This window comes from Myotis myotis, unplaced genomic scaffold, assembly GCF_014108235.1.
Source record: "Myotis myotis isolate mMyoMyo1 unplaced genomic scaffold, mMyoMyo1.p scaffold_m19_p_9, whole genome shotgun sequence".
NCBI lineage: Eukaryota > Metazoa > Chordata > Mammalia > Chiroptera > Vespertilionidae > Myotis > Myotis myotis.
This window is the reverse complement of record NW_023416401.1, coordinates 9,783,060-9,806,501: the sequence shown is the minus strand read 5'-3', so window position 1 is coordinate 9,806,501 and position 23,442 is coordinate 9,783,060. Positions and strand designations below refer to the sequence as shown.

The 23,442-nt window shown below is 46.6% G+C and overlaps 1 protein-coding gene across 3 annotated transcripts in view; it reads left to right on the top strand.

Annotated features, from left to right (window-relative positions):
• The first annotated feature begins 12,587 nt into the window (after positions 1-12,587).
• Positions 12,588-23,442, top strand: part of MAPK4 (mitogen-activated protein kinase 4) — a 121,699-nt gene continuing 110,844 nt past the window's right edge. For 2 of the 3 annotated variants that reach the window (XM_036323132.1, XM_036323134.1), the window contains exon 1: positions 13,076-13,226. The gene's annotated coding sequence lies outside the window, so the exon portion shown is untranslated. Of the gene's footprint in view, positions 12,776-13,075; positions 13,227-23,442 lie in introns of those variants that run through there. The other variant, XM_036323133.1, reaches the window with a different exon arrangement.

The following is a 23,442-nucleotide window of genomic DNA, read 5'->3' as shown; positions in this document are numbered from 1 at the left end:
TGCTAATGCAGGTGGCGGGAGGGAGACAGCAAGGGAAAAATCAGGGTCGTGCTTGGGAACTGTTGAGTCTGGGAGATACTGGAACAAAATGTGTGCTTCATGTGACAGTCTGAGCCTGTTGACGGGACCCATGGCAAATGCCACCGAGAAATAGGCCTCCACTGACAGATCAGCTCATGTAATGGCCCTGGTGATCTGGAATTACTGAGGTGTGTGTCTGAAGGCAAAAGAGAAGAGTTGCAAAATGACTTTTAAAAACTGTATCAAAGCAAAGTTCCAGCATACGGCTTAAACATCCATTTTGTAGAGAGTCTGTTACTTTTGTGTGCTTTTTGGTATTTTTAAGGTAAAATTCACATAAGATAAAATTCACCATTTTAACCACTTGAAAATGTACAATACAGAGGTTTCCGCTATGTCCACAATGTTGGGCAGCCACCACCACTATCTAATTCCAGAACATTCCATCACCCCTGAAAGGAACCCTGTACCCACCAGGCAGTCACTCCTGACTTCCTCTTCCCCCGTGTTTAGGTTCATGCTTCATACTTCTTTGTTGTCACTGGAAACCAGACGTTCTGAATGTCATAAAGCACCAACTCTGGAAGTCAGGCCCTCCTCCCTCCTCCCTCCTCCCTTCTCCTTCCTCCCTCCTCAGGGTTTGTTTGCTGTTGATGCTTGTGGTTCCCGTTGGTTTGTTTAGTGAGTTTTTTTTTTTTTTGTAGTCATTATGCTTTTATTTAAATTTTTTTTTTAATTAAATCTTTATTGTTCAGATTATTACATTTGTTCCTCTTTTTCCCCCCCCCATAACTCCCCTCCTCCCAGCTCCCGCCCCACCCTCCGCCCTCACTCCCCACCCACTGTCCTCTTCCATAGGTGCACGATTTTTGTCCAGTCTCTTCCCGCATCTCCCACACCCCTTTCCCCCCCAAGAATAGTCAGTCCATTCCCTTTCTATGTCCCTGATTCTATTATGATCACCAGATTATTTATTCACTTGATTCTTAGATTCACTTGTTGATAGATGCATATTTGTTGTTCATAATTTGTATCTTTACCTTTTTTTTCTTCTTCCTCTTCTTAAAGGATACCTTTCAGCATTTCATATAATACTGGTTTGGTGGTGATGAACTCCTTTAGCTTTTCCTTATCTGTGAAGCTCTTTATCTGACCTTCCGTTCTGAATGATAGCTTTGCTGGATAAAGTAATCTTGGTTGTAGGTTCTTGGTATTCATCACTTTGAATATTTCTTGCCATTCCCTTCTGGCCTGCAAAGTTTCTGTTGAGAAATCAGCTGACAGTCGTATGGGTATTCCCTTGTAGGTAACTGGGTTTCTTTCTCTTGCTGCTTTTAAGATTCTCTCTTTGTCTTTTGCTCTTGGCATTTTAATTATGATGTGTCTTGGTGTGGTCCTCTTTGGATTCCTTTTGTTTGGGGTTCTCTGCGCTTCCTGGACCTGTAGGTCTATTTCTTTCACCAGGTGGGGGAAGTTTTCTGTCATTATTTCTTTAAATAGGTTTTCAATATCTTGCTCTCTCTCATCCTCTGGCACCCCTATAATTCTGATGTTGGTGCGCTTGAAGCTGTCCCAGAGGCTCCTTACACTATCTTCATATTTTCGGATTCTTTTTTCATTTTGCTTTTCCAGTTGGGTGTTTTTTGCTTCTTCGCATTTCGAATCTTTGACTTGATTCTTGCTCTCCTCTGGTCTGCTGTTGGGAGTCTGTATAATATTCTTTATTTCAGTCAGTGTATGCTTAATTTCTAGTTGGTTCTTTATCACAACATCGAGGGTCTCATTAGATTTCTTGAGGATCTCACTACATTTATCGGCGGTCTCACCAGTCTTTTCGAGGGCCTTACTAAGTTTATCGGCAGCTTCTAGACAGTTCTTAAGAGACCTTAAAAGTGTGGTTCTGAACTCAATATCCTCCATTGACAGTTTTGTCCTGTTTCTTTGTCTCCGCATTTTTTATGCTTTCTTGGTGCACCCCCTAGTGGTCTTTGTCCGCAGTCTTGTTGCCTTTAAGCCTTGATTGATGTCGGCAATGCCGGGGTGATTTGACCTCCAGGCTAACTGGCTATGAGAGTCTGCTGTGTCTGTAGTGGGAGGGCTTCTGTGCTGGATCTCTAGGGCGGTGCTAATCTAGCGTTTGCCTGAGGCTATCCGGCAAATGGCGCTGTGCAGGGCTTGGGCGGGGCGGGTCCCCGGGGATCTACAGGGCGGGCGGAACAAGCAGTTATGGCTGCTCTCAGTTCCTTCCCCAGGGACTCTGCCTCTCAGAGCCCCAGCAATGGCTGCAAACCTCGGAGAGAAAGCTGCCTTCGAGTTCCGACCGAAGCCAGACAGTCCCGTTTCTCCCGTTTGAGTCTCGGTCCCCAGAGACTCGCCCGGATCTGGAGCTCAGAGTCTGAAACTCCCTCCCGATTGAAAACAACAACCGCGCCCTCCGCCGCCAGCCCGCTCCGCGCGCACACTCCGCACCTGAGTATTTCACTTCAGCACTGCGCCTCCTCTGAGTCTGGGTATGATATTCTCTTTCCTCCTAGTTGTAGAATTTCCACTCAGCCAGCCTTCCCGTGGTTCTGGGTGATGTCCGTTCTGTCCTTTAGTTATATCTCTGAAGTGGTTGTTTGAGGCAGCGATCTCCGGCGTTAACCTATGCCGCCATCTTGGTTTCCCTAGCAAATGATATTCTCTGTTTAGTGAGTTTTTTGAACTAATTTTTAAAAGGTGCATTCTTTGTCACGTGTGCCCACTGAAGTGTCTACTTTATTAACTCAATAGTCAGCTAATGGTTCAACAGAAATTTCCTGAAATGCCTGGAACCCAAACCATAAAAATACTCAAGTCTTTGCAGATGAGCAGTTTACAACTCTGCATTAGCCTTCACGGCCTGCTTGTGCGGCCTGAAGGTCAGCAGGGGGTGAAAGCTTAGAGCCTCTCTGGTCTTTTCTAGGCAGATACCCTGCCCTGGGCATGTGGGTGGTCTTCTAGATTCCCAGAAATAGGCGGGAACTTCTCAAAACCCTTATTGCTGAAGCACCTCACTCCCCATCCTTCCTCCCTAGCCTTTTGTTTGTGCAATGTGTGCCTACCTGTTATCCCTTGCTCCGACAGCAGTGGCTAACACATTTGCCTTTAAATGTTTGTGAAAAATGCTCACTACCACCCCACTCCCCGGCCCAGGTAGCTGTCTGTCCACTCGGGGAGAGTTACAAGCTAAGCTAAGGGGAAGCAAGCTCTTTGTGCCAGTTCGGGGAGCCACCAGCCAGGTCAAACCAAACAACCACAATTCTTTGAGAGCAAGGTCTGCTCATTTCCTCCAGCACCAGGAACCCACCCCAGCCACACAGGTTCCATCTTCAAGACTGCTGCTGAGTAGGGGACGGGGGGGTGGGGGGTGGACAGAGGGGGAGGTGAATGGGGTCAGGATAAGCTAATATGCTACTGAGATTTCCTACAGAGATGCAGTGTGTTTTTCTTGATTCAGTATCCATCCGGTTGTTATAAACCTTGGACTAGTTTCCAGAGTTTCAATAACATTGATTTTGCCAGTTTTTGCCAGTTTACTCCTTGTTTTTGTAGAGGGGGTGGTCTCTTGGAGTTACCTACTCCGCCGTCTCACAGGCCTCTGAACAGTGTGTCTGTGCCTAAAAGAATGACAGGTGCTGAGTGTTGGCCGAGTCTGTGGTGGTTGATGAAAAACACAGAGACAGGGAAGCTAAGTATTGTCCGGAGCTTCTTCCGGACGAGCAATGTCCACGTGGTGGTGGTGTGACGAGGACAGGAGAATAGATCCACTGAGGTCAGACACATGGGTGGGGTGAAGAAGGAGAACACAGGAAGATCCCGTGTTGACTGAATATTGCCCTTTACTTCTCCCTTACACCATCTACCTTAGTAAATCCTAATGGTTAAGTATTCCCTGGAGTACTCTGTGCTGGGCACTGGTTAGGAGTCAGAAGAAAGAGCAAACTACACCTGTGCCCATAGGAAATGTGTCATTTTGCTGTTGAGATGGCATTTGTTCGGAATTCATGCAGGGGAGGTGGACATATGCTGTAGTAATATGATCAGCGTTAGGATTTACAGGGACTTCTTTAGGATTTGTAAGGACTAACCCTATACTGTCCATAGGGGAACTCCCAGCTGCATGGGGACTTTTAAAATGTAAAGTTAGATGGGTTAACATGAAATAAAATGGAAAGTTTAGTTTTTCAGTCACAGCAGCCACATTTCAAGTGTTCAATTGCTGCTGTGCCTACCTAACGGCTCCTGTATTGGACAGGAAGCTCTGACTTTGCAGGAAGTTCTGTTGGGCAGTACTCGGCTAGGGTATGGAAACCCAACTCAGAATGCAATGTATTCCTTTCGAGAAACTTCAAATCCTGGAAAAAAAATCAGATACCACAGCCAGGAACCATAAAAGGCTGGACTTAGATGTATGCTCTGCTAGGTCAAGATTATGTCCTTCCTGTGACACGTGCTCCTTGGAGGTCTTCCTCAGATTTTCCTGAGAGACGGAGGTGCCCCCCGGGAAAGAGCCCATCTGAGAGCGAAGGCTACCAAAGGGAAAGGGTGAGACTGGGTTTTCCAAGAGTCTGTCCCTCAGATTTGTCCTCCTAAGTTTCAAACTCCCAGTGCTCCTCCCGGCCAGGCTGCCACGATGCTGCCACAGAGGTAACAAGAGCAGCCACCTGGGTACCAATAACAAGAGGGTCTTGCCTCTCCTCTTCCCAAACTGACAGCCTACAGTGTGGTCAGAGTAGATGGGGATGATAGCCCATCTGCGGCATATGGTTTTCAGTCCACATAAAGCCCTCTGGTCTGAGTCTGGCCGTGCTCACTCCTCCCTGTGTCTGTTGGCCAAAGGGGCTTTGGGCCACGTGGGAGGCCTTACACTTCCCACGGGGTTAAATTATTCAACCTGGCCCTTCTTATCTTTGCACATGAGGAAACTGGGGCCCAAGAAAGGGGATAAACCAAATATGTAAAGAAAAGAAAGTAATATACTTGTGCCTAAACATCAGATCTCTGTCTGTGGTTTCTGGCAGCCAGATCCAAGAGGGAAACTCAATGGGCTGTATAGACATCATTTTTAAAAAATTAAAAACACCTAATAGTTCTTCAGGTGTCTGTCCTTCTAGTGCTAACCCCACAGTCACTACTCCATTTCGTCTCCCTTCATAGCTAATGTCATTGTTTTTAAAAAATAAAGTTTCCTGATTATGAAACAGAGCTTCTCCTATAACTTTTGATATTTTTATGATTTTCTTTCCTGCCTTTCTGTTTGTATATAAATAATATATTACACATAATAATTTTTTAAAAATATATATTTTTATTGATTTCACAGAGGAAGGGAGAAGGAGCGAGAAAGACAGAAACATCAAGGATGAGAGAGAATCATTGATTGGCTGCTTCCTGCATGCTCTCTACTGGGGATTGAGCCCGCAACCTGGGCATGTGCCCTTGACCAGAATTGAACCTGGGACCCTTCAGTCCGCAGGCCAACGCTCTATCCACTGACCCAAACCAGCTAGGGTGCATATAACACATTTATAGATCATATTTTTATAGCTTGTTATATTTTACTTGGTTCATTATGAATATTATTCCATGCCATGAAAAAAATTCTTTCAAAATATCATGTTTATTGGCTGGAACAATATCCCATCATGAAGACATACCATAACTTATTTAATAATTTCCCTATTGCTTATATTGTTGGCAACATTTCTCTATTAGAGATAAAGTTGCAATTATCATCCTGTGCCTAAATCTTTGTCAGTATCTCTAATTACTATTTCCTTTGGGTAGATCTCCAGAAGTGAGAAATCTAGGTCAGAGCTCAGCAATATTTGAAAGCTTTTGATTCACACACAGGCAAAACTTCTCAAAAGAACTGTCTATATTCATGCTTCTATTTCTCCCACTTAAGTGGTTTTCATTGAAAATGATCAATAGGCGACTGTGGTTTATCTTGGTGCAGACTTCCCTCGGCTCTGACTGCACTTATGGGTGTGAGCACTCATGAAACCATAGGTCACTTTAAGTATAAGCCCTGATGAGGAGAAAAACTCAAGGTAAGCCCTGAGATTAGGAGAAGAATTCGAATATATTCTCATAACAGTGGGTTGATTGTACGTGAGGGTATTCTACCATGTCAGGAGATGAATAAAGATGACTTGGAGAAATTAATGAGTTAAGGCAGAAGAGTCAGATCTTAGTAAGTTCAAGTTTCTACACAGCAAGAGATGGGGGGGGGGGAGTGGAATAGTGAAGCTCAAACTTATTTTTTTTACTCTGACCCATTATTAAGAAATCATTTAATGGTGTGCAATCTATGGTACATGCACACACACACACATCCTAATCCCCACACAAATGTGCATATATATCTGTAATAAAAAGTCATCAAGTAATACTCTCATCATATACAGCTAACTTGGATATTTTCTGTTTTATTCAAGTGTTTCAAAAATGCTTCCAAGCTCTGCTGAATTGATTTCACAGCCCATAATGGGTTCTGAGCTATAGTTTGAAAAGCACACGACTGGGTGAGGTGAGGACAGAGCAGGGAACATGTAGTTAGGGTTTCAGTTAGGTCTTATTACAGGTTGAAAGAAGAGAATGCTGGGATGGTCCAAACCAGCCAAGAAACTTCTGGGAACTTAGCAGGCTGAGAGGTTGGCTTTGTTTGTGGGAATCCAATGAGAGTCAAGATCTGCCCAACCACTTTGGATATCTAATATGTACCCAGACTGACTTGCCTTGAAAGGGCTGCAGAATTGACCCTGGCTGGGTAGCTCAGCTGGTTAGAGCGTCCTCCCCATACGCTAAGGTTGCGGGTTCAATCTCCCCCAGGGCATGTACAAGAAGCAACCAATGAATGCATAAATACTAGTAAGTGGAACACCAAATTGATGTTTCTCTTGCTCTCTCTTTCTAAAAAATCAATAAAAAAAAAAAAAAAAGAGAAAGTGCTGCAGAATTTTAATGAAACCTCCAAGACAGAAAGCACTTAAAGGGTCGCAGGGAGAGGTGTGTATTGGTGGCCAGAATCACCGAATGATGCTAGGGACAAGGGATTGTGGGAAATGCTGCCTTGCTGCACGGTTACAATTTTTGCAGATCTTTCAGATAAAGTAATTTACACAGTAGGGGCTCAACTCTTCCCTGTTTAAAATGCTGAAAGGGCTTCCCATGACGCTTAGAATTAACGCTGAAATTCTTGCCATGGGCCACAAAGCCCTGACTCTCTCTCTGGGCCATGGCTCTTCCGCTCACCCTGCCCTCCAGCCTGTGACATTTTCAAAGGCTCCCACTTTTCCCTTGGCATTTGCTCACACTGTTCACTCTGCTCCAGCCACTCTTCTGCGGTTCCACATACAACTTAATTTTTGCTTCCCCATGAAGCCTTTCTGGGCCCCCCCCCAACCCCCCAAGTGAGATTAGGTCTGTCAGAGAGACCTTTCATACAAGGAAAACCAATGATTTCTGTAAGCATGTGCAGCCATGCACTGCTTTAGTGACAGGGATATGTTCTGAGAAATGAATCGTTAGGTGACTCTGTTGTGTGAACATCACAGCGTACACGTACACAAACCTAGATGGTGTAGCCTACCACACAACTTGGCTAGATGGCATTGCAGCGTATTGCTCCTGTACAGCATGTTACTGTACAAAACAATTAAATTAAGTGCAAGAGAAACTGATGCCATCAAGAGACGCAGTAAACATGAGATGTAGAGGTTGCTGCTGATGTAACACACACACTGTTTTACAGCAAACTCGCTTTTTGTAAGAGTGCACTCTAAAACAATGATAAGGGGTCTAGTACAGTAAGGACATAAATCCGTAATATAGTTGTTTATTATCATGGTCAAGTATTATGTACTATACATAAGCTTATGTGCTATACTGTTACATGATTGGCAGCGCAGTAGGCTTGTTAACACCAGCATCACCACAGACATGTATTGCTTTATGACCTTATGATGGCTATGACATCACTAGGTGGTAGGAATTTAAAAATATATATATTTTTATTGATTTCAGAGAGGAAGGGAGAGGGAGAGAGAGAGAGAGAGAAACATCAATGATGAGAGAGAATCATTGATTGGCTGCCTTCTGCATGCCCCCTGCTGGGGATTGAGTGAGCTGGGCATGTGCCCTAACCGGGAATTTAACCTTGACCTCCTGGTTCATAGGTTAACGCTCAACCACTGATCCACACCAGCCAGGCTAATTTTAGTATTTTTTTTTTGAAATGAAAAAAACCAAAACCCTGGAGTCCTAACATTTTCAGTTATACAATGATAGCATCTTTAAGGACGTTTTTTTGTATCTCCATTTTGAAGATTTGTCTCTCCTATTTCATTTTCATGTCTTATTGCTTTATTTTAGCCTCTAAAAGAATGTTAATAATAGTGATGATAGCAAGCATCTCTGTCTTGTCTCTAAATTTGGTGTATGTTTCCATTTTGTATGCTGTTTGCCATGCTGTTTTAAGTAGCTAGCATCTATTGTTCTCTAGGGAGCCAGTAAGGTTGAATAAAAACCAGAAGTGTCCTGAGAGCCAAATTCAAATAATATTTCAAGAAGACAAGAGTGATTAACTATGTCAAATGCTGGGTAGGTCAAGTTAAATAAAGCCTGAGAGCTGATCATTAGATTTAAGGACATGGAGGCCACTGATGACCTTAATGAGAGCAGTTTCCATGGCGAGAAGACTAGAATGGAAAGTAGGTTAAAGAGAGAATGGAGGGGAGGAACTGGAGACAGTGAGAAGAGGAGCGTTTTGTTTTGCAGGTTTGTAGTTGGGAGAGACGCTGGAGAGGAATGGAGTCAAAAGAGCTTCTTTTTTGTTGTTTGTTTTGTTTGTTTTTTAAAGATGAAAGACATTAAACCATATTTGAAAGTTGCTGCTTATGACCCAGTAATAAGAGAAAAGTGATGAGCAAAGAGAAAGGAGAGCATTTAGAGTGAGATTCTTGAAGAAGTGATGGGGCATAGGATCTTGCACACAAGTGCAGGTGACTTCCAACAGAACAGGGCCAGTGTTATCTCCCATAAGAGGGGGAAGGCAGGATATGACAAATGGGGCGGACGTTGGTAAGCAGGTCATTGTCAATTACTGCCCCCTTTTCTCAGTGTAAAGATTTCCTAGGCAATTCCAGTGAACGTGTAGGTTTGGAGTCACTGGCCCATAGCTAAAACCAAGAAACCCAGAGAGCCTATTGCTTCCTTCCAAATCCATGCCTGTGTCTTAGATCTCATCTCCTTGCTAGTGAGAAAAGGCATTTCCAGAGCCAGCTGGGGTGAAAGTGAAAAGGGAGTTACCTCTCATTTCTAGACCTTAGGTGTCAGGCTGTGAGAATAGCTCCAGGCCTGTCTTATCTTCCTAGACAGACAGACTGCACATATGAAAAGAGAGAAGAGAAAGAAAAGGGGTGGTGGTGAGAAAATTAGATAGATTAGGGAGGGGGTGGAGAGAGAGAGAGAGAGAGAGAGAGAGAGAGAGAGACCTCTCCCCAAACAGAACAACCCAAGAGAGGGAGGAGGACATCTGGGTTATTTATATGCCCCTGCTGTGGTGACTTCATCTTCTAGAAGCCAGTTGGTTCCTTAAATATGTCCAGTCCTTACCCCTGGGAGAGAGGCCACATTCAAAGTCATTGGCCCTGATGTCAAGTTGCCTTGGAGTAGAAGAGGTGGGGTGGGGAAACTAATAAATCTAAGTTGCCTCCACTCTTCTACCTGGGCCCAAGTCAACAATGGGTGTCATAAAAGGTGAATCTGGCCAGCACAGTTGTCTTAGTCTGTTCTGGCTGCTACTGTAGACTGGGTGGCTTAAGCAAACATTTATTTCTCACAGTTCTGGAAGCTAGGGAGTGCAAGATCAAGGTGCTGGTAGGTTTGATGAGTGTTGAAAGCCGGCTTCCTGGTTCTTAGACCACTGTCTTCAAGGGTGAACTGTCCTAAGGTACTAATTCTCTTCCTGAGGGCGCTGCCTAATGATGTAATCACCTCCTGAAGGTGCACCCTCCAAATACCATCACATTGGGAGTTAGGTTTCAACATGATTTTTTGGGAGACACAAATATGTCAATTTTTTTTTTTTTTAGAGAGAGAGAGAGGAAGTGAGAGGGATAGAGAGACAGAAACATCTATGAGAGAGAAACATCATGGATTAGCTGCCTCCTGCATGGCCCCTACTTGGATTGAGCCCACAATCTGGGCCTGTGCCCTGACCGGGAATCAACCGGTGACCTCCAGGTTCATGGGTGGATGCTCAACCATTGAGCCACACTGCCTGGGCTCAACAACATATTAAAAAATTACATATAAATACTCTAAGCAAGGCAGGCATGCTATTTTCCTGCTCAATGCAGCAACTCCCTACCCTGTGTCCTCCACAATCACCACAGATATTGGCACAGCTGGCCTAGCCACCAAGGTGCAGGTTGTGGAAGTGGGGAAATGCTGGTACACTTCCCCAGACCCACCCCCCCCCCAACCCCCAGACAAACAGAAGTCCTAAAATGACTTAGGGACCTTCCCAACTCTGGGCTCTGTGTGGCTTTCTTCTGCTGACTGACCACTACCCAGGCCAGCTGTTTCTTTAGGAATCTTCCCTGGGGATAAAAATAAGAAATAAGCTATTTCTTTCCTGATAAGAACATCCACAGGAGACCCTTTGCATGTGATCCGCATGTGCTGGGGGTGCCTGTTCATTGTCCTGGCCTTGTGCTGTCATGGACTCCGATATTCAAATGCACGTTTCACACCCTTGTCCCACAGTTGAGAGGATGGCCATTCACTATGCATGAGCCATTCACTCATGCTCATCGCATGGCGAAAATTACATTTTCCCAGGTGCCAAGTGGAAGAGATAAATTATCGCAAGTGGAAAGTGCATTGTTCCCAAGGGCAGCTCCACAGACCCAAGACGCTGATTTAAAACACCCGGGAGGAAGACTGGAGCTTTCCTGACTCCTGACGTCCTCCGTCCGCGCCTCCAGGCCCTCACCCCAGTGGGCTCAATGTGACATTTGACTTCCTGGCTTTTTGTGTGGATAAAATGAGCACCCTTGGGACCTCTTATTCTTCCTTCCTAGAAAAGTTGTTGTAAAAATGAATAAATCAACACAGAACAGTTCACATTGATGCACACCCACTGAAATTGATAGTACGTATTTACAGTGAAAATTAAAGAAGGGAAACGTTAAAGTGTTCTCTTTGGGGAAGACACATTGGAACGCCTTAGCCATGGATGTTCACACATTTACTTTTCACCCACTCTCTCCTTATCCCTACCTGTTCTCCTCAGGAAGGTTCAGATAACTGTCTCTAACTTAGCATTTAATCTTTAACCCACTACCTACATAATGATTTATAACCCACTACCTACATAATGGTTTATAACCCACTACCTACATAATATGCTTTATAACCCACTACCTACATAATGGTTTATAACCCACTACCTACATAATATGCTTTATAACCCACTACCTACATAATAAGTACAGCTAACATTTATTGCCCTGCAGATGGCCATCATTGTCCTACCTACTTGATGCATGTGATCCCACAATTTAAAATTTTTTTAAAATATATTTTATGGATTTTTTACAGAGAGGAAGGGAGAGAGATAGAGAGTTAGAAACATCGATGAGAGAGAAACATCGATCAGCTGCCTCCTGCACATCTCCCACTGGGGATGTGCCCGAAACCCAGGTACATGCCCTTGACCGGAATCGAACCTGGGACCTTTCAGTCTGCAGGCGGACGCTCTATCCACTGAGCCCAACCGGTTTTGGCCCACAATTTAAAATGTTTATGTTTTTGCCCCCGTTATAATTAGCACAGTAATAGGACTCACAGGTTAATTTTTTCCAACAGTTATTGAGCACCCAGTGTGCACCTATTGAACTGGGCTCTGAAGGAGGTAGTGCTGGCGGTGGGGGATGAAGCAGAAAAAGCAACATAGTACCGAGCAGATCCTATGAAGGGCCAAAGTGAGGTTCTCTCTGGGAATGTTCTGGGAGTGGGGAGAAAGCAGGGCTCCCGGGCAGCTGAAGCCACTAATGACCTCATTATACAATATTCAGGTGATCACCTTTTTCTCCGCCTGGAGAAGTGGCTCCTCCACCATCCCACTGGGGTGCACGCACCAAATCCGCGTGGACCACTGTGGATCTGTGGAAGGCACCACCCAAATACCAGGTGTGACCGGTGTCAGGCGCTTCTGCTTCCCTTTCCTCTGGCTTCCAAAGTGTGGGTTCCCTTCTGCTAGTTTTGTTGGTTCCCATCTGCTAGTTGTATCCCGGCCGTGCAAATAGGCAGACTCCCGGCCCGGGCTCGTGTACTCTGCACCCCCTCGACCCTCCACCCGGTTCCGCCTCAGGCGCACCCAGGTCTCCCCGCTCCCCCACGCCCCCACCCCTCGGCGCCGGGCACGGGCTTGGTTCCCAACCCGCCCCCTTGTCCCCGCCAGCTCCCGGTCCCCGCGAGCCCCCGCCCGGCCACTGCAGCAGCGCAGTGCTGACCGAGCGCGGGGAGGCGGGTTCCACCGCGGCGAGGAGGACCCCGCTTCCCCACCCCCCTCCGGGGCTGAACCGAGGGGCTCTCCTTCCCGGGGCGCGGGAGGCAGAGGGGCCTCTGAGGCGGCAGAGGTCTCCGAGATCGTGCGCCCCGCGGGAAGGCCAGGCTACCGGGTCGGGAGCTCCCCGGAAAACGCGGGCGCCCGGCCGCGCAGGTGAGGCTGATCCGAGGGGCCGGGCCGGGACGGGGAAGGCCCGTCCACCCGCGCAGCTCCGCCCGGGATCGCGAAGCCGAGCCGCCCCGAGGCTGTGGGCAGGGGGAGCGGAGCGCATGGGAAAGCGGCTGCCCAGGGCCGGACCCCCTCGCCCCGGGCACCCCTCGCCTGCCGCCGCCGCAGCAGGTGGGGGCCCGGCGGGCCAGGGGCGGGGCCGGCTCGGGGCGGAGCGGGTGGCCGCGATCGCGGCGGGAGCGGTGGGGAGAGGCGGGGAAGGGGCGGGGGACGGGGCCGGCGGGGGCTGGAGCCCGAGCAGCGCCGGAGCGGGAGCGGCGAGCCAGGCTGTCCGGGTGTCCGGGTGTCCGGGTGTCCGGGAGCTCGCCGCGCGCCGGGGCTGGGACCGCAGACAAAGGCGCCGCTCGGCCGCCGCCGCGCTCCGGGGCTCCGCGTGGTAAGTGGCTCCCTCCCCTCCTTCCTCCCCGGCCGCCTCCTCGGGAGTTCTGCCGGCTCCGGGGAAGCCGGGGAGGAAGCGAGAAGCGAGACCCCCCGCTGTCTGCCACCCTCTCCTCTCCCTGAAAAACACACCAACAACCCCAGCGAAAAGCAGGCAACCCGAGCGCAGCGATTCCCCGGCGGTGCGTGTCCCCGGGACCGCCGGCCGCCTCGGTGACCCCTCGCCCTGCGGACCGCGCGTCACCCCGTGTGGTCCCCGGGATGGGAAGGTGGTTTGGATGGGAAGGGGGCCGCTGGGCTCCTGGGGCGACAGCTTAGCGGAGGAGAAGGTGGGGACGGGATGCCGCGAGGGGACCCCACCTTGGGAGCAGTTCGGTGCGTTTTGGGGCCGCCGAGGGGCAGTTCGCCCTGCGAGTTCGGATTTGGGTCTCGGTTGTGGGGTCCGCCCCGTCCTCTCGAACCTCCTCCCATCTCGTGAAAGGGTTAATGCAGCGCCTCCCAAACCCCACCCGAGGGACGCCCCAACTCTGCCCGGGGGGCCCAGGGCGGGGCCGCGGGCGCGGGGAGGAGGGAGCCGCCGCTGTCCCGGGCTGCCATTCTGAGCGGAGCCTGCGGGGAGGGCGGGTGGCCGCCCGCCGAGGACGGGGTTTGACATCACCGCGGGGTCCCGGCTGGCTTCCCCCGCCTCTGCCCGAGGCTCTCCAGCGGAAAAGCCTTCGGAAGCCTGGCTGGCTTTGGCTTTTGTTCTGCCCGCAACTCTCCGGAATCCCGGGAGAAGCCAGGGAGGGGGCTGCCCCGGGGTGGGGGTGGGGGGCCGTGGCGGGAGCCCCAGGTGCGCCCCGAAATGACAACGGGAGGCGGTGACTACTTCCCTCCCGGGTGGGGAATGGATCCGGATAGGAAATCGCTGCGGGGCTCGACCCGGGGTGCGTGGCTCGCGGGGAGCCGGGTGTCCACCGCGCGGCGCCCTGTCACGCGCCTCTCCAGGACTCTCGAAAGCGCCAGCTCCAGACGCGCATTTCCATTCATGGATGCGCCTGGGGTGTGCTTAATGTCACCCCTGCCCGCTCTCTAAGGAGCCAGTGTCTGCTACAGTCCTATTTAACAGGCATTTACAGAGGGCCTACTGTGTGCAAGGGCATCTTAATTTAAAAGATATTGATGGAGCACCTACTATGAGCAAAGTAGATGTGTTACAAACTTCCCAATTTAAAAGACATTTCGAGTACTTATGTTCAGGATAGCTTCCATTAGGTTAATAGATGTTTACTGAGCACCTACTGAGTACAGGCTTTGGTTTGTTTTGTTTTCTGAAGGGTTGCCCAGTGTACTTTGGGGAGGGCGGGGAGAGGGGGGAGATCTGGAGACAAGGGTGAGAGAATAGTTTCTGGCCCCTAGGGTCTTCAATCCCTTTAGTGGTTGCATGTTAACCTTTTGGGCTGCGTATGCGGTGTAGGAGGAGCTTCTATATAGCTGGAGTTTGTCAGAGGGAGCAGGGCGGAAAAAGGAAAGACCTACTCTTTCCAATTCAGTTTCCTTCCATTGAAAAAAAGAAGGCAGACCCTTTGTGCAAAGCACTGTGCTAGTATCGCAGGGAATCGAGGTTAATAAGGCAAAGCTCTGCCACTCAAAGGGATGGAGCATCTGGTGGGGACAGAAAGACACAGGACAATCAACTAAATCAGGAGGGGGAGGCGGAAGAACCCCAGCTGCAAACTGGTGGCAGCAGTTGGGGTAAAAGTATTTTAAAAATCTCATTGTTGAAATGACTGGGGACCTAGAGGCAAAATGAAGTGGTCTGAGGGTTCTTCCTGCTAAGAAATTTGATGACTCTATTACTCTAATAATCTTGTGATGTTGAAACATACTGGAATATCCAGATTGGCAAGAGAACTGTGGGTCCTTAGTCTATTGGCAAATACTTGAGTACTTAGAATGTTACTAGAGGTCCGGTGCATGAAATTCATGCACTGGGTGGGTGGGTGGGGATCCCTCAGCCCAGTCTGTGCCCTCTTGCAGTCTGGGACCCCTTGGGGGATGTCCACCTGCTGGTTTAGGCCCGATCACCCTGGGCCTAAGAGGCAGTCAGACATCCCTCTCACAGTCCAGGACTCTCACAGTCTGGGACCCCTTGCTCCTTACTGCCCACCTGCAGCAGAGACGGGAGAGGCCGACTTCTGGCTGAGTGGTGCTCCCCCTGTGGGAGTGCACTGACCACCAGGGGGCAGCTCCTGCATTGAATGTCAGCCTCCTGGTGGTCAGTGCACATCATAGCGACCGGTCATTCCAATGGTCGTTCCGTTAGTCGTTCTGCTGTTCGGTCGATTTGCATGTTAGGGTTTTATTATATAGGTCATACATGCTGTTATCAGGGGCATATAGTCCAAGACAGTGGTTCTCAACCTTCCTAATGCCTCGACCCTTTAATACAGTTCCGACTCCCAACCATAAAATTATTTTCGTTACTACTTCATAACTGTAATTTTGCTATTGTTATGAATTGTAATGTGAATGTCTGATATGCAGGATGTATTTTCATTGTTACACATTGTACATAATTAAAGCATAGTGATTAATCACAAAAACAATATGTAATTATAAATGTGTTTTCCGATGGTCTTAGGCGACCCCTGTGAAAGGGTCGTTCCACCCCCAAAGGGGTTGCGACCCACAGGTTGGCGACCCAGAGACATGGTCTTTTTCCTAAAGGACCTAACAGACTGCACAACTTACATGAAAAATCAGGGGCAGCCGAGCCAGTGTGGCTCAGTAGTTGAACTTTGACCTATGAACCAGGAGGTCATGGTTCAATTCCCCATCTGGGCATATGCCTAGGTTGCCCAGTAGGGGTTGTGCAGGAGACAGCTGATCAATAATTCTCTCTCATTAATGTTTCTATCTCTCTCCCTCTCCCTTCCTCTCTGAGATCAATAAAAATATATATTTTTAAAAATCAGGGGCAAATTCCTATTAGAATTTAATGTCAGAAAAAACATTTCTGTCCTCATGGAATTGTGGCTTTCCTTTTATCAGAGCTTGAGAACATTCTATATGTCTAGTGTGTTTATCTTTTTACCTTGGCCTCCAACAATTCCTGGTAAATGCTTTATCCTAGCTTCTTGGTACAATGATCTTTTTCTTCCAAAATTATTTCTGATCTCCCATTTAAATTCTTTTAAAACTACATACTACTTTTTGTTATGAACTTAAAAACCGCCCCCCTCCCCACATCTTTTCCGACAGTTGGCCCCTTATGAAAGAGACATAGGAAATAAGGCAGACACTAGATGAATGACTTGGAAGCCCTTTACTTATAAAAAGAGGGAGAAAAAAATAACAGAGGCCCAAACCAGGCATGTGCAGAGAAAACATGAACTAGTGTTGCAAGATGGACTAGGATTCAGCTTACCTCCCATTGAGGGAGTGGTATAAGCAGAGGCGAAGGAGGAAACAGACCATCTGTATGTAGAGCGCTTCATCTGGGACAGTTGCCATTCATTCAACAAAGAGGCCCTGCCTGAGCATCTTACTGTGTCCATGACTTTTTTAGGTGTCAGGTGGGGGCTTCATCCAGCAGTTTGGGGTTCACTGTGATCCCCACAGCTGGCAAGGACCCTCATCTCCTGTTCTAGCTGCAATGGTAGAACTGCATCCCTACCATTCTTTCGAGCACCCTTGGGCTGTGTGTGTTTTCACCTGAGCGGAACGCGATTTTAACTTCCTTGAAGGACAAGAATGTGACTCGTTCCCCCATCCTTCCTTGTCTGCAGGCTCAGGTGTAGTCTGTGGAGTAGGGACATTTGTTTCAGAACCCTGTATGGCCCATTTCTTCACCCTTTCCCTGCCTCATCGGGGCCTGTCCTCCCTTCCTCTCCACCACTGCAGCTGTTCACTATATGAAAACTCAGGGGGAAAACAGTCTGTTATCAGTCACTTCCTCTTGAATATGATTGTAAGTCACTGTTGTCTTTCCCCGGGGGGGCGGGGCGGGGGTGAGGGGTGTCTTTGCAGTTTAGGCCTCATTATGGAATGAAAGGCTTCGTTCACCAGGAGAGGATTTAAGCATGGGCAAGTGGGTGTAGGAGGTAATTGGGAGGCAAAGTGCCTTTCCTGGTGCTCCTGAAATTATGCTACCGCCTCCTCATGGAGCCGCTCTTGGCAAGGTCCTTGCGGTCCCATGACCCATAGAAGTGTGGAGCTGGCGTTGCTTTTGAACATGGTGGAGGGTAGATGTGAGATAGCAGCTCTGCATGAGCTGCTTGTTAACTTGGGCTTCTACTCTTTAATCGTTTTCCAGCCAGAATTCTAGCAGTTTTACCTACATGCGCCCATTATGTTAAGGCAGGGATTCTTAACATGGGCTCTGTGGATGCTGAGGGCTGGATATGCTTTGTCTCGGGGAGCTGTCCTGTGCATTGTAGAATGTTCTGCAGCATCCCCAACCTCTACCCACTAGAGGCCAGGAGCACCCGCATGGCCCCTCCCTGAGTTGTATCAACCCAAACGGTGTCCAGTTATTGCCCCCTGGGGAGCAAAATCACTGCTGATCGAGAACCACTGTTCTCAGGGGTGTTGTTAGGATGCCTTATGCTGTATAACTATTCCCAGATTTCTGGGCGAGGTCTTATTTAATGTAACTTGGTTCTTTTTATTGAAGTTGACTTAGCAAATGTGTAGTTAATATTGTAGACCTTTCCATATGAATAATTTCCCAAATGAGAATAAACTTTTTTTTTCTTTTTCTTTTTTTTTTAGGCCACATGTTCTAATCTGGTCATCATATTAAGTTAATCTATTGAGGCAAAAAAAAAAATCTCAAATTCTTTCCTTAGCATGTGACTTATTTATATGTCAGAGGTGCCCTAAGGGTCACCTCTGCCCACTGTGTGGGCAGTAGGCGTGAGGGAGGTGGCAGGGGAGGGCCCAGTGCTGGCAGGATGCTCTGTAACTTGAGGGATCCTCTTTAAATAAAAGACAAAATGACCAGGTGAACAGGTTACTGGGGGTCCTCCCAGGCCCAGAAGAGTCCTGTGCAAGAGAGAGACTCTGAGCTGTCTGTTTTTCTTAGCTTCAACTAAAGCTGCCCCTCGGAAAGGACTCGAGGAGGGGTGGGGCAGGTGTGGCTGCAGGAATAGTAAAGTAGGAAGAAGAAAGTAGGGACGTTCTTCTAGCAAGAGCTAAGAGAAGCTTCTCAAAGACTTAATTAGAAAACATGGATCGCAATAGACTTGTTAAATACGGGGTAGCCTGTACTTCTGTGAATATCTGCCCTCAAAAGTAGGAATTTCCGAATCTTCAGCAACTCCAGGTCTGTGTCAGCATCAGCAGCATCGTTGTGGGATGGAATGAGGAGCAGGGTTAGCTCAAGTTCTCCAAGGGCAGCCGTGAGTTCCACTAGTGGACAGAAGTAACTGCATGCACGCTATAGGCGAGGTTGGCCTTGTGCCCAAGTTATTGCTTCAGAAAGTGAATGGAACTCTTTATTCAGGTCACTATAATGGTATTTGAAAAGTTTCCAATAAGATTTCATTGATTCAAATTTCTATTTTGGAAGACCCAAGCTGAGGATGAGATTTTTCCTTGCATTGAAACAGGCCAGATAGGAAATACCTTTGGGGGTGGGAGTGGAGATGGGAAAGTAATACCAGTTCTTAAACATTTAAAATAATAAAACTTTAAAAAAAACACCCTATTTATCAGACTTTTATTTTTTAAAAATATATTTTATTGATTTTTTACAGAGAGGAAGGGAGAGGGATAGAGAGTTAGAAACATCAATGAGAGAGAAACATCGATCAGCTGCCTCCTGCACCCCCCCCCCCCCCCCACTGGGGCTGTGCCCGCAACCAAGGTACATGCCCTTGACCAGAATCGAACCTGGGACCCTTCAGTCCGCAGGCAGACGCTCCATCCACTAGGCCAAACCAGCTTGGGCTGTCAGACTTTTAACTCATTCACAGTCTTTTATCTTCATCTAAATTGGCCTGTCTTCAAAGGAGAGAAAGTCTATGCTTACGCTTATTCTAAATGTGCCTGGCTGTACAGGAGACTGATCTGTCACTATGGCAATGTGTAGGTTGAACAAAATGAAAAGACTGTCTGCAAGAAGATTTGCTATAGGCAGGATTTTTTTTTTAAAAAAAGCTAGTTTTCTTTTTTATGTATATGTATTTTTATTGATTTCAGAGAGGAAGGGAGGAAAGAGAGAGAGAGAGAGAAACATCAATGATGAGAGAGAATCATTGACTGACTGCCTCCTGCATGCCCCCCACTGGGGATCAAGCCCTCAACCCAGACATGTGCCCTGACCGGGAATCGAACCGTGACCTCCTGGTTCATAGGTCGACACTCAACCACTGAGCCATGCTGGCTGGGCTCTTTTTAGGTGTTTTTCTTTTTTAAAAAAATGATCTGCTTGTAGAAAACCCATTAAAAAACAAACAAACAAACAATAAACCTCTGCTCTCATGGATATTTTATGAAGAGTTTCAGAACTCTAACATTTCAGGTACTATGTTTCAGGGTGGCCTTTTTTTGTTCGTAGTAGTGGAGCTGCCATTCCGTTCCCGGGCAAGGTGGATGGAAAGGGAGCACTGGCCCTTGGTATCAGCCAACATGACAGGGAGCACTCAGTCAGTGCTTCACAGCTTGGGAAGTGGTGCTGTTTAGTTTCCGTTGACATATGGGGACAGTGATGCACAGAAGGTAAAATCACCAGAGTCACATACACTTTGAGAAGGATCCTGGTCACCAGTTCCAAGGTGATTCTTGGACACCAGCTGCATGTCCTATGGTTCAACTCAGTTCTGGTTCTATTCCCCCAGAGAGAACATCAGTTTCCACAGGTAAAGGGCTCAGTCCCACAAGACGGCAGGCCCTCTGCGTCAGATTCCAATCCCAAGCCCACGCTGTCGCCGACTGGCTATAAATCAGAGGTTCCTACAACCTCCTCTGTGGGTTCAATTCATTGGCTAGAATGGCTCACAGAACCCAGAAAATCCATTTATTCACCAGATCACTGGTTTATTACAAAGAATACTAAATGGTACACATCAACAGTCAGATGATGAGATAGTCCTTAACAAAGGAGCTTTTGTCCTTGTAGAGTTTGGGGCCTGGCATGTGAAACGGTTCTGGTTCCCCAACCTGGAAGCTCCTTGAACCCCCTTTTTGGGGGGATGTTTAAGTAGGCTTCATTACAGAGGCATGATTAATTAACTCATTGGCCCTTGGTGACTGAGTTTAACCTCCAGCCCCTCTCCCCTCCTTAGAAGTCAGGAGGTGGGACTGAAAGTTCCATCCCTCTGTTCATATTTGCTTATTGATTTGAGAGAGAGAAAGAAGGGGGTAGGGAGGGGGGAAGGGAGAGGAAGAGAGAGAAAGAGAGAGAGAGAGAGAGAGAGAGAGAGAGAGAGAGAGAGAGAGAGAGAGAGAGAGAGAAACATCATTTCAAAAGAGAACATTGATTGGTTGTCGTACCTGCCCCGACTGGGGATTGAACCCACAACCTAGATAAACCCTGACCAGGAATCAAAACTACAGCCTTTCGGTATACTGGACAATGCTGTAACCAACTGAGCCACACCAGCCAGGGCTGTCCAACTTATGTTAATTTTACAATATTGCACACATAGAAAAGACTATACAACTTTGTACACCTATTGCTAGAGATAGAAATCCTCCAGTTAGGTTTTAATAATTGTCCTTAAAGGCACACACCTGTCCCTCCACTTCCAGGTAGTTCTAGACTGTGACTTATCCCTTTGAAATAAATGAAAAATTGATAAACAACTTAATTTTGAAGAAGGAAATTTTTTATTCTCCCAGAATATGTGATTATTTTTAGAGGCAGAATTACTAGAAAGCCCCACCAGCCACAAGAACTTATAAACCATGATTTCTGAAAACTCTTCAGCCTGAAACAAAGTAAATTAATTTCTCCAGCGTGATTCACTTCATGTGTCAGCAAAATCCTTTCTTAGGAACTTTGGCTCTTATGCTGATTTTTCTAAAGAACAATTGTTTTGAGGTCAAGGCCATTTTTATATTTCTACTGGCAAATTTTCCATTTATTTGAATTTGATGTGGTTTTTTTTTTCAGCCTTTTTGGGACCATTTTGTCTGCTAATGAGATATATTATGCTGTGATTTTGGTAAAAGGTGAGAGCGACAGGGAGTCCAGACGAAGTTAACTGAACAAATTCCTTTCCTTGTCATAGAGACCAGCAGATTGCCTTCAGGACGTGGTGGCAAGGATGTTTTCGTTTGTTTTTATCAGCTCTGCAAAACTTTTTAGAGGACAGCTCATTCAACAACAACAACAAAAAGGGACAGGAAAGTTCAGAAATCTGATATGATATTTGTAAGAGGAGAATGAAGGAGATGATTGCATAAAGCACTTAGGAAGAGGAGGTGAGAAATATATTACAATGGTGTAACTACAGGGAACTGCTTTCAGCTTTCCAGATTGGAGGAGGGGAAATGAAAATGTTTTGACCAATTATTATAGGGTTCCACTATCCGCTTTATGGGACTCAAAGAGGGCTTTAATAACCCACCCGTCTGCTATGTAGTAAAGCCAGTGAAATCTGTGCCACCCAAGTGACAAAGAGCCCGTTAGGGCATTCAGAGTAAGGAGAGAGAATCATTTTACACTGTGAGTGAGAATATGTCTGGTTACTAGTTCTGGGCATGTTGGGACCTAAATAACTGTTCATTTTTTTCTGTACTTTACCATTTTCTTGAGCTGAATGGAGACTAAAGACAAATAAAAGACATAGATCCTTATTTTGTGGGGTCTCTGAATGAAGGGGGATGGGGAGCATGAGTCCAACATGAAAATGCTCTTAGTTTATTATTTTAGTTAAAAGGCTTAAGTCTTGTTTCCAAATTCTTGTGCATGTTTTCATTCTTCAAATTTATTGAATTTGTAAATCCTGAGGACCATTCCCCCCCCCCCCCCCGTTTTTATGAGCAGTCTTTGAAAGTGAACCGGAAATGCATTTATGCAACAAGAGGCAGTAAAAATCCTTTGGCTTCTCTCTTCACTTTATTCAGAAGCAGATCCCCAGGACGAAAGGTTTCTCTTATTTAACCATCACACAATACAGTGTTTTGCTCTACACTCCTGAATTCAGGATTTGGTTTCCATATATATTAAATAACCTCTTATTTTCCGTTCCACCTTTCCTTTTGGTAAGAAATAATAAGAGCATTATTATTCAATTATCACCACGAGAAGCAATGTCAGATTTCAGTAATCTGAAACGATGTTGCCTTAAGCTGAGATTATTTGAAATAAGATCTTTCCTCTCCAGTAACGGATACCTAGAAAAGAAGATGTATGGCTGTAGACACAGGAGCACATATGCACATACAGTTATCATTATGGGGTAATCATAAGCTTTTTTTTCCCTGTAAGGACACAAGATATTGTTAGTAGTGGTAAAGGAAGAAGTAGCAGGTTATTGGGGTGAGGGAAAGGATTTTTATTTTATACCTTGGAATATTATTTCATTAAAAAAATAAGCACATATTTTTATTTAATAAGTAATTAAGGAGAAAAATTTAAAAAGTAGGAAAAAAAGAGAGAAAAGAGCATGTGAGATCCTGAAGCTCTGACCTTAACCTCTGGATGCCTTCCTCAATGGAAATTCTGGTTTTTATAAATCATCAGATCAAAATCTACAGGAACACGTGTTTAGCATACGTTGTGTATATCCCCCAGGGTTTTATGTGACTTATATCATGCAGCAGGCCAGTGTCTTCTCTGAGCCGCCCAGTGGCACTGCCCGGGGTGTTGGGTCAGTATTAGATGAGTCCCATTTTACGGGTGGGGGTGGGATACTTAAGCCTGAAGAAGATCAGTGGCTTGTCTAAGATGACATAGTTACTACCTGGGATGGTCAGAACTAGAATCCAAGTTTGACTCCAAGTTTGCTTCTTTTAATCCTGATGGAGAGAAATGTACTATTTATCCCGGACACTCTTTTTTCAATACTCCAAGCTGCCTCCCCTCTGGTTTCATGCCATAGCATCTACTTCATTGTCTCTTAGATCATGGTTAGCTATGTCATTGTTTCCCTCATTAATTTTATCAGCACTGGCTCTCTCTCTCTCTCTTTTGTATCCTCACTGTGTCTAATACATCATGGCGCACGTATTAGTTACTTCATCTTTGTTTTATGAAACTGGAGACTCAAGATACTTTCTCC